The sequence below is a fragment of the Colias philodice genome, chromosome 29 (genome assembly GCF_061535455.1).
Source record: "Colias philodice isolate Cphi_HAF_F1 chromosome 29, ilColPhil1 Martin Lab GWU primary, whole genome shotgun sequence".
Classification (NCBI taxonomy): Eukaryota; Metazoa; Arthropoda; class Insecta; order Lepidoptera; family Pieridae; genus Colias; species Colias philodice.
The window spans coordinates 5,660,620-5,670,217 of record NC_143114.1 but is presented as its reverse complement, the minus strand read 5'-3'; positions in this window follow the sequence as shown (position 1 = coordinate 5,670,217).

The window sequence follows — 9,598 nt, the reverse complement described above, 5'->3', positions numbered from 1 at the left end:
ATTGGGATTCCTCCGTATTTTTTAAGTAATCCGGACCTTCCCACCACATGGAGCAATTAATCAGATAACCCGGATCTACTCCTCGAGATGCCATATCAGCAGGGTTTTGTAGCCACAACTTTTGCAACAATACTTTCAGTGTTATAGTGCACGCACTGAGTAAGCCGAGCGGGTCAAAAATTTTACAGGTTTCCGATAAAATTATGCGTTTTGTGATTTTATTTGTGTTATCATTTATGTTTATAGAAAAATTCAGTGTATCTGTTTCAGGAGACCATGACACACCTAACACGCTAGACTTTTTATCTAAATCAAGAGGATTTGTGTTTGTAGATTCCGAGAAAATTTGGGTACAATTAGTACGAAATTTATGCAATGGGAAGCATGACGAATCTAACTGATCTACTACGTTCTTTAGGATGTAAGCTAGTTCTGCTTGACTATCTGCCCCTGTCAAAAGATCATCCATGTAAAAATCTCGTTTGATAATTTCAGCTATAATAGGATCTGAGCATTCATGAGAAAGCTGCAAGAGACAACGAGTACTTAGGAAAGGTGCTGATGCAGTTCCATAAGTCACCGTGTTAAGGCGTAAAACTTCAAGCGGCTTAGAGTCGTTATCTCTCCACAAAATCAATTGTAAATTACGTTGGGGTTCTTGTATCTCAATTTGACGATACATTTTCTGTATATCTCCTGTTAATACAAACTTATGCTGACGGAACCTAATGAGAACGTTGAACAAGTCATCTTGGACTACGGGTCCAATGCACTGAATGTCATTTAGGGACTTTTTTGACGACGTTTTTGCAGCTGCGTCAAAAACGACACGTAATTTTGTTGTTTCACTACCTTCCCGAAAAATTGCAAAATGAGGTATATAGTTACCGAATTTAGGTTTATCAATTTTTGTCAAGTGATCTAAAGCTTCATATTCGTGTATAAATTTACAATACATCTCTTTGAGTTCAGGATCTTTATTTAGCTTTTTTTCTAAATTATAAAAACGTTTGGCAGCCATGTTATATGAATCTCCTAGTGCAGTTTCAGGTATCTCGGTAAGAGGCATTAATACGGAAAATCTGCCACTAGGCAAACGCTTTGTATTTTTAAGGAAATGTTCCTCACAAAATTGCTCGTCAGTCGTGGCTGAAAATTTTGAAGAAGGAAGTTCCTCTAAGGCCCAAAACTTTGCAAGGTCTTCACTGATTTGTTTTGTAAAATTGCAATGAATTTTGTGAGGGATTCTATTATAAGGTTTGTAGTAACTACGACCGGCTAATATCCAGCCAAGTTTAGTGTTATGAAGGATAGGCTTTTTAACACCTAGTGAAATCTGTTCGGGAATTAGGAGATCATAAAATATGTCCGCTCCCAATAAAATATCCACATCTGCTGGGTTATAAAATTTAGGATCAGCAAATTGGATGTTGTTAGGTAAATTTAAGCTTACTACATCGATGGGGAAATTAGGCAATTGGCCTGTGACCTCAGGCACTACTAGACAGTTTAGGTTTGTATGAAATGCAGTTAATAACGAACTGATTTTTATATTGCAACTCTCTGAAATGGGAACTTGCATGTTGTTAATACCCGATATTATTAAGGTATCGGGATCACGACTAACTAACCCCATTTTCTTTTTCAGGTTTACAGTCATCAGACAAGATTGACTCCCTCCATCCAGCACAGCACGGGCTATGTAGGTATTATTGTTTTCAGGATCGATTATTTTCACCAAAGCAGTACCTAAGAGCACCTGTCCTGTAGATTTAGCTGATAAAGCGGCAGATGGATGACTAAAGTTTTTCGTATTATTAGATTGATCACTATTATTTTGAGGAGTTTGATGTAATAAAGTATTATGTTTCTGTTTACAGATTCTACAAGCGCCTGATCGACAATCATCAACAACGTGGCCTCGTTGGAGACAGTTAAGACAGAGTTGAAGCTGTTTAGCCTTGTTTGTTTTTTCTTCAGGAGATAATCTTTTAAAATCAACACAATGAAATATTTTATGTTTTTGGTTGCATGATGGACAAGAAAATATATGTTTTGTGTTAGAAGAAGTGACGAAACTTTTAGTGTGTTTATTATGCTGATACGACGGTTTGTTGTCGTCAGATTTCTTATAATATGAAGATGATGATTTGTTATGATCATCACGCTTCTCGTTCCTACTAACAATCATTGTCTCTAAAACATCGGCACGACTACGCAAAAAGGTAATGAAGTCTGTTAATGAAGGTACTTCATCACAAGAATTATTTTTATGTTCTTCCCATTTTCTTAAAGTAATGGTATCAATTTTTGTACACATGATGTAAATGATGAGAACATCCCATTGTGTTGTAGGTTGGCCTAAGGTTTCAAGTGCGCGTAAATTTTTTAAAACTTGATCAATCAAATATCGAATAGCCTTGTAAGATTCTCGAGTAATTGATTCAATACCAAACAAAGATTTAAGATGATTATTAATTAAGATTTTCTTGTTATCATATCTTTCACAAAGTAATTTCCATGCCACCTTATAATTTTCAGATGTAAATTCAATGGATTTTATAACAACTGTAGCGCTGCCTACAAGTGACGATCTCAAATAATGAAATTTATTAATGTTTGGAATTGAATCTACAGAATTTATCAAAGAATCAAATGTATCCCTAAATTCTAACCATTTTAAGTAATTTCCGTCAAAGGTAGGTAATTGAATAGTTGGTAGCCTTATATTATTCAAATGATTGCAACTACTTGTTGAAGACCGTCTTGAATTACAAGAACGTTCACTAGCTGCGTCGTTGTCTTTATTATTGAACTTAGTAATATAATTTGTGTATGACTCTTCAATCTCACGAGCTAATGACGTAGAAATAAAAAATTGAGTCTCAAATAAGTCCCTTTCATCATGATGAGTTTGAACATCAGTAGCGATTTCTAATTTTGTTTGAATCCTATCAAATTCATCAAAAACCTTTTCAATTTTGAGCAAACGGGCATTTAATTCTTTAATTTGCAAACTAGAAATATTTTCTACAGGTATTTTATTTAAAGTTTCAATAAAATTTTTAAATTTTGTTAAACGTCCCTTTAACGAACCTCGCATTATGATTAAATCGCTAAATTGTATTTGTTCCGCATCTGACTTGCTAACGTTATCATTTTCAGACATTTTATATAAGTACAAATAATAAATTAAGCAAATAAATACTTGATGTCAAACCACTGAATTATGTTAATTGTGATGAAATATTCGTTCCACACTGCGCGGTGTAATAGGCGGCCACACGGCGATCGCTACGGTGTAAGCTCGTGGAGCCGGCCTCCCGATACAATGTCACGCGCAGTTGTCGTGATAGCTGGAATGTTCGGCAAATTTTCGATTTAATTAAACGTATACAATATGTTAAGCAAAGGAGGAAATAAAGTTTAGTTTAAGTTTATTAAGCAATGAAGAATTTCGGCTATAGTTTTATAACGTGAGCGTGTGAGCGTCGGCGACAGCTGCCTTATAGTTATGATTTTTGAAGCATAAAAACGTATTTTCAACAGCGTACTTTAAGTGCTTTAAATTTTAAGCAAAAGCAATATGATGGAGTGCACAATAATATTTATATAATTTTGTGGTTGCCAATAATATTAACGTAAATAAGTAGGTAATTATTTTATGAATACATGTTTGCAGAGAGGCTTGGTATGACTCATCAAATCGCAAGCGTCGGCGATCGATTTTGTGGAGAGACTTGAAGGCGTAATAAATTTATTCTAATTTAACACGTAGGTATAATGAAGACGTGAAATGTTTATTGCACAAATGCTCAAGAAAAGGCTCGTATTTTGATGACTAACCCTTATGCGTCGTGCAATTTTATATAAATAGCAAAAATAAATAGCAAAATAAATACCCAAACATCAAATCAAGTGACGTATAAGTACCGTATAAGCACTAGCAAATTATGATTATGTCTGCAAGTAACTTATCGCGGTTTTAGGCAATAGCAGTTTAACTTACTTGAAATTAAACACACCTTATACACAAAATGAAGAGGGAAATAATTATGAAAAAAGGAAAGGCACTCCCCTGATTATGAGTCCACGTAGAACGCTGCACACGGCCACGCCCTCCAATGGAAAATTCCGCTGCGCCCGGCCACGGCGATCGAATGTTCTTGAAGATTGCAGCCGTCCTGTCACGGTCGCCAATTTTGTCTCGGATTGGACAAAGAAAACAACTATTTTCGAGGTTGATGGTGTATTACTTCGTTATGATAATACAGAAAAACTTGTATGCGAACTTTAAGTACATAGGTATTAATAATTTAAAATAAACAAAGAAAACGACTGTCGCCGACGCTAGCGATTTGATGAGTCCCGGGCGCCGGCCCCGCGCCGTCGAGCGGCGAGCCGCGGTACCCCGCTCCCCGCCGCCGTCGCTTGCGCCGCCACTCGCCGCACGCCTCCCCGCTGCCCCGCGCCTGAGCTCTTTAGCGTCGTAGACATAGTTAATATTTCAATTTGTTAGTTTCTATTAAAGAATTATATTTATTTATTTATTTATTTATTTATTTATAATCTTTATTGCATACAACACAAATACAAATTTCACACACACGGACAGGACATTAGATGCAAAGGGCGGCTTTATTGCTTCAAGCAATTTCTTCCAAGCAACCCGAGCAGCCAATGTATTGGAAAGAAAAGAAAATTAAGGTAGATTATGTACACAATAGAAATAAAAAAAGGACATCACATAATAAAATAAAAGACAACAACAAAATTATGACAAATAAAAACACATGAAAATTATACAAACATTTCAAACTATTTATACAAATCAGTACGCCTAGAAATGATTGTGATTTAAGAACTGGGACATAGCTTTTTAATACAAGTTTCTTTGATGTTTGTTGTTCGAGATACTGATAGATTTTTTTTCAATCGTTTATTTCTGGGCTTTTGAACGAACGAATGAAACATTAAAAAATACCACTTTTTACAAAAATAACACATAGAACGATACAGATTCGCTGTTATCGGGTCGCGTTCGGGCCAATGACTGTATGCGTTATCATATCATATCAACACAGCAGCCCATACAATTACCTTTAAATACACTAAATAGCAATTGTTTTATTATGTTTTGGTCAGATGTGGTCAGTGTCTCCATATGTAAATTGAGAAGTACTGTGTTGCAAGGGTAAAAATACGGTGTTTCTAGAAAAAATACGGTGAATCTACTAAAAGTGTACCGTGTAAATTACCGTGTAATTTTTGAAAGGAAAAAAAAACAACATTAAGAACCAAATTAAGTCTGAATACATTTAATTAACAAAGAAAATTGAAAGAGGTAACATATGGAACATAATATTATTCTGAATCAGACTCTTAGCACGACAGTGTCTTTTTCGTAAATAGATTTATTCATTTTTGACAACATGTCGTTAGTTGGCCTGAAATCCACACAGGTTTTGCCATTTCTTTTAATCGATTGCTGGGTGAAAATATTCCCTTTTATTGTTTTAGTTAGTTGAAGTTGAAACAGTTTTTAGATTTAAATGCTTACTACGTACGTATTCGTCACTCGCTGTAATTAGAACTAATTAGAAGTAAAACAATGTAGGTGGGTCTAGGCAGCCAATTTAAAGTCATTCATCCATCACACATACAAATTACTTTCTTTCCTTTATTTAAATAAGGACGAGAATGGATTGCGTGGTGCAGGCAAACTTTTAGATATTGGGGATTCCCCTGGCAACCAGGAGCAGTGTTGCCACTATAAAATTTATTAAATTGACTGACTGGAGATTCGTTTTACGCAATACATGATGAAATATTTACAACAACGTAATTACGATGATATGTGACACGGTAATACACTATTACCTTGACGGTAGATAGAGACCAGATTACGGTGCATCTACGGTAATTGTATATGGAGACACTGGATGTGGTATCTCTTAGTTTGCAGACTTGACCAAAGAATGAAGCTGTCAACCTCATTTTTCGTTGCTTCAACCATTCTTGGGTGGCTCCTTGACCTATGGTTTTTATTTGAATTTCATGCCTCTGACTCGCACTTTGACTTAATTCTAATAACAGTTCGTTTTTTTTTTTTGAAAAACTTCACTGTGGAGGTCTGCTGCTTTCTCCATATCCCCATAATGCTCATCTCAAACTCAAACTCAAACTCAAACTCATTTATTTGGCACCAATTTTACAAAAATAAGGTAATAAAATAAAATAAAAAACAAACAAAAAGAAGAAACACAAACAAAATTAAAATTAAACAAATAAAATCTGCATGTGCAACATTTTTTTTGATTCGTTTTGCGTCTCTATTTGTGTCTGCTTTCCTTTTGTTTTTAGAAGCTATACGCTTTAAATATTTTGTAGGTATTTCGGTATTTTTTGCTAGCGCATTTACTAAATTACCCGTGTTTTGTTTTGCAGCTGCTGCAAAACACCGCGCTTCGTACCACGCAGACAATAGTCGACCCGTTTTCCACCAATAAATTTCGCGATAAAAGAATTAAATTGTTCAGCTATATTATTTGTGTGAGCCATTAAAAGACTTTCTGCATTCGTTATAAGAAGCCTCAAAATAGAAAAAATGCCATACCATAAACCACATTTTTTCATTTCAGGGACTAAATTGTCACCACTAATTCCTTTGCAAAAATAAGGTTTACATTTGTCGTGGTCACCGAAGACATGGCATGGACTATTTAACAAATCTTGATTTAAATTATTAATTTTTTGCTCCACTGTCATATTTGGTTTTTTACGAAAGTATATTACTGGGAAAAGGATTCGCCTGATGAAGTTTTAAATTGACATGTGTTTCAAGTTAGATTGACAAATGTTTCAAGTCCGTATCGATTAATTTACCTTGATGATAAATCTGCTTAAAGACATCGATTAAAGTTTAATCGATGTCTTTAAGCAGATTACCTCTCTTCAAAGATAAAATTGATAGACGTCAAATGTTGCCTATTAAATTGGCTCTACTATAATTATTTTAGTTTAATAGAGGAGTAGTAGTAGTAAATATTAAATAAACTTCATTCATGATTAAAATTTTTTTTTCAATTGAAAATCAAATATCGGTTATATCGTGTTGTTTGGAATAATTCCACATTTTAATTTTTCAATAAGTAAAGCGTGAATTTCATTCTTTCATCGCTCATCATTTGCCAAGTGCAACATTTTGCATCTGTGTTCCTCTTACTTATATTCTAGTTCGTTTTAAGAAGCCTCCATTTAAAGCTGAATTAGCTATGTCCACACTGTGCCTTTTTTCGTTCATCAAGGGCATGCGTCACAGCGCAGTCAACAGCGCACGAAACGCATGCCCTTGACGCATTCGTTCTTGACAGTTGAAAGCACAGCGCGCGCTGCGAAAGACGTTTCCCGCGTCTGGTGGATTTCTGTGCCACAAAGCGTTCAACAATAAGATAAATTGTTTGAACACCTTGAATAAATATGAAGAAGACATTTAATTGTCTCTTGCAGCTAAGAACCTAAGTGTTATAGCTAATTTTATTTCACTAGGTATTGCTTCACGTAACTTGGTTGACTGCTTTGTTATTATTGGTGTAACCAATTTCAAAAGTCTATCGAATTTTTTTTCAGACATACGTGTAAAATTTTTAAAAAGAATATCTTTATCTTCTCGTAGTTCTCTCATAATCACATTACTTCGATTATTGTAATAGCCTCGTATCTAAAACTTTCGCTTGGTTTTTTTTTTCTGGAATTTCTTATGATCAAGTAAGCAGCACATATTCCACTAAGTAAAATGCTGTCGTCGCACATGTTTCCACATTGCCCAATTGCCTGTTTTTCATTTATTGATTTTAAAATATTAAACTTTTCCTCATTGCCTTCGGATTGAGAAATTGTAAGTTCAACGAATAATTCGGATAAAGTTTTTCCGAACGCATCAATAGACGCGTCATTTTGCTTACAATTTATTTTTTTTTTTTTGCAAAGCACTCGTAGACTTTTTAGGTAAAAGAAGCATTTTCATATCATTTAAAATATTTTGAACAGTATCGTACTTCGTTTGTAATTTTAGCCTAGCAGATTGCGACAAACGGCTTTTCAAAACAAAAGATATCAAATGCGACTGTGACTCATCATTGAGAACCGAACTATAGCATCGATGCTGTAGTAGGTGGTGCTTGTCCAGAGGTCCATAAAGGTTGAATGGACGAGAATTGATTATTTTGACTTAAAATCACGGCTGCAACTGGCTGTTGATTTATGGTTTTCATATTTTGGGACTCTCTACTCGAATGCGATATATTATTATTTGTATCACCTTGTCTGCAAAACAAATCGGCCTCAGCATCGTTCACAATTTTAGCATAATGCTTAACATTCAACGTTAAGCATTATGCCGCATAATGCGCTCTAGTGCTGTAATTGGAAAACGGGGATTACTTGTTCTGTGCTTTTTCAGTGTGCAGCTGTACACGAAGTATGTTGTTTGAGAAGATTTCGGCGTGTACTTACTATTTTTTGGACGATGCCGTTTAACCGGTTTCACTGTACAGTGTTTTAATATACATGCGTCTTGACTCCTTTTGTCTTTAAACTTATAAAATGTTTCAAAAAACGATTTTACATCCATCATCGAAAGTGATCTGCATTTCAAACTTCTTATGATTACATAACGGCCTTAGAGCAAGTGTTTTCGGAGAATACCTAAAACAATATCATAATGTACCTACTACATATTTTTTTACCTATTTTTAGATATGTGTATTTTATGTATATAACAATCATTATGTAGGTATCTTTTATTCTTAATTTGGGTTATAAAATATGCGGGATGTAACAGACACCGACTTGATTACAACGTATTCAATACACCATTTTGAAAACCGCCACACAGAAGGTTTTCATCAGCAATTTAAAAAAAATCTGCAAGTTTCCTACAAAATTTCAGTACCTACACGGTCAAAATGTAATGTAGAAAATCCCGTTTTTTTTTTAATTGCCAACAAAAATTACTACGTAGATGTAATATATCCTATATGTATTGTACTACGATAGATTTAATAGGTGGATTATAAAAAAAAAACTAACTAAATATAATAATTGTCCGTATCTGAAAAACACAGATTCAGTTACTTCATGAATACATAAAAAGGAAAAAAATTGTCTGATATTCTTTTTAATTATCTTTTTTAAACCCTCTTACTTCAATTTAAGGGTTTTCCGAGTACAAACACCGTTTGTAATTCCGCAAGAGTTGAAAGCATGTTCACCTTTTCTCCATGCGTTTTCTTTGACGTGGTTTGTTGCGGCGTCAGTTTTTTATTTTCTATTATGAGTTTGTGCTTCTCCACCAAACTATAAGTGAGGAGCTTCGGAACAAAAACCGCTAAATCCACTTTCTAAGATTTTTGACAAATCGGAAAAAAACGTTTTTTTTCTTTGGTTTTTTAGGTAAAAGAGAGTAGAATATCTTAATATATCAACATTAGCAACATGGTTTGGTGGCCAAATCAACAGATTCGTGTGTGAAGTAATAAACGAAAAAAAAATGGATATAGCGGTTTTTGCTTAGACTATCCGGATTTATCGTTTTTTG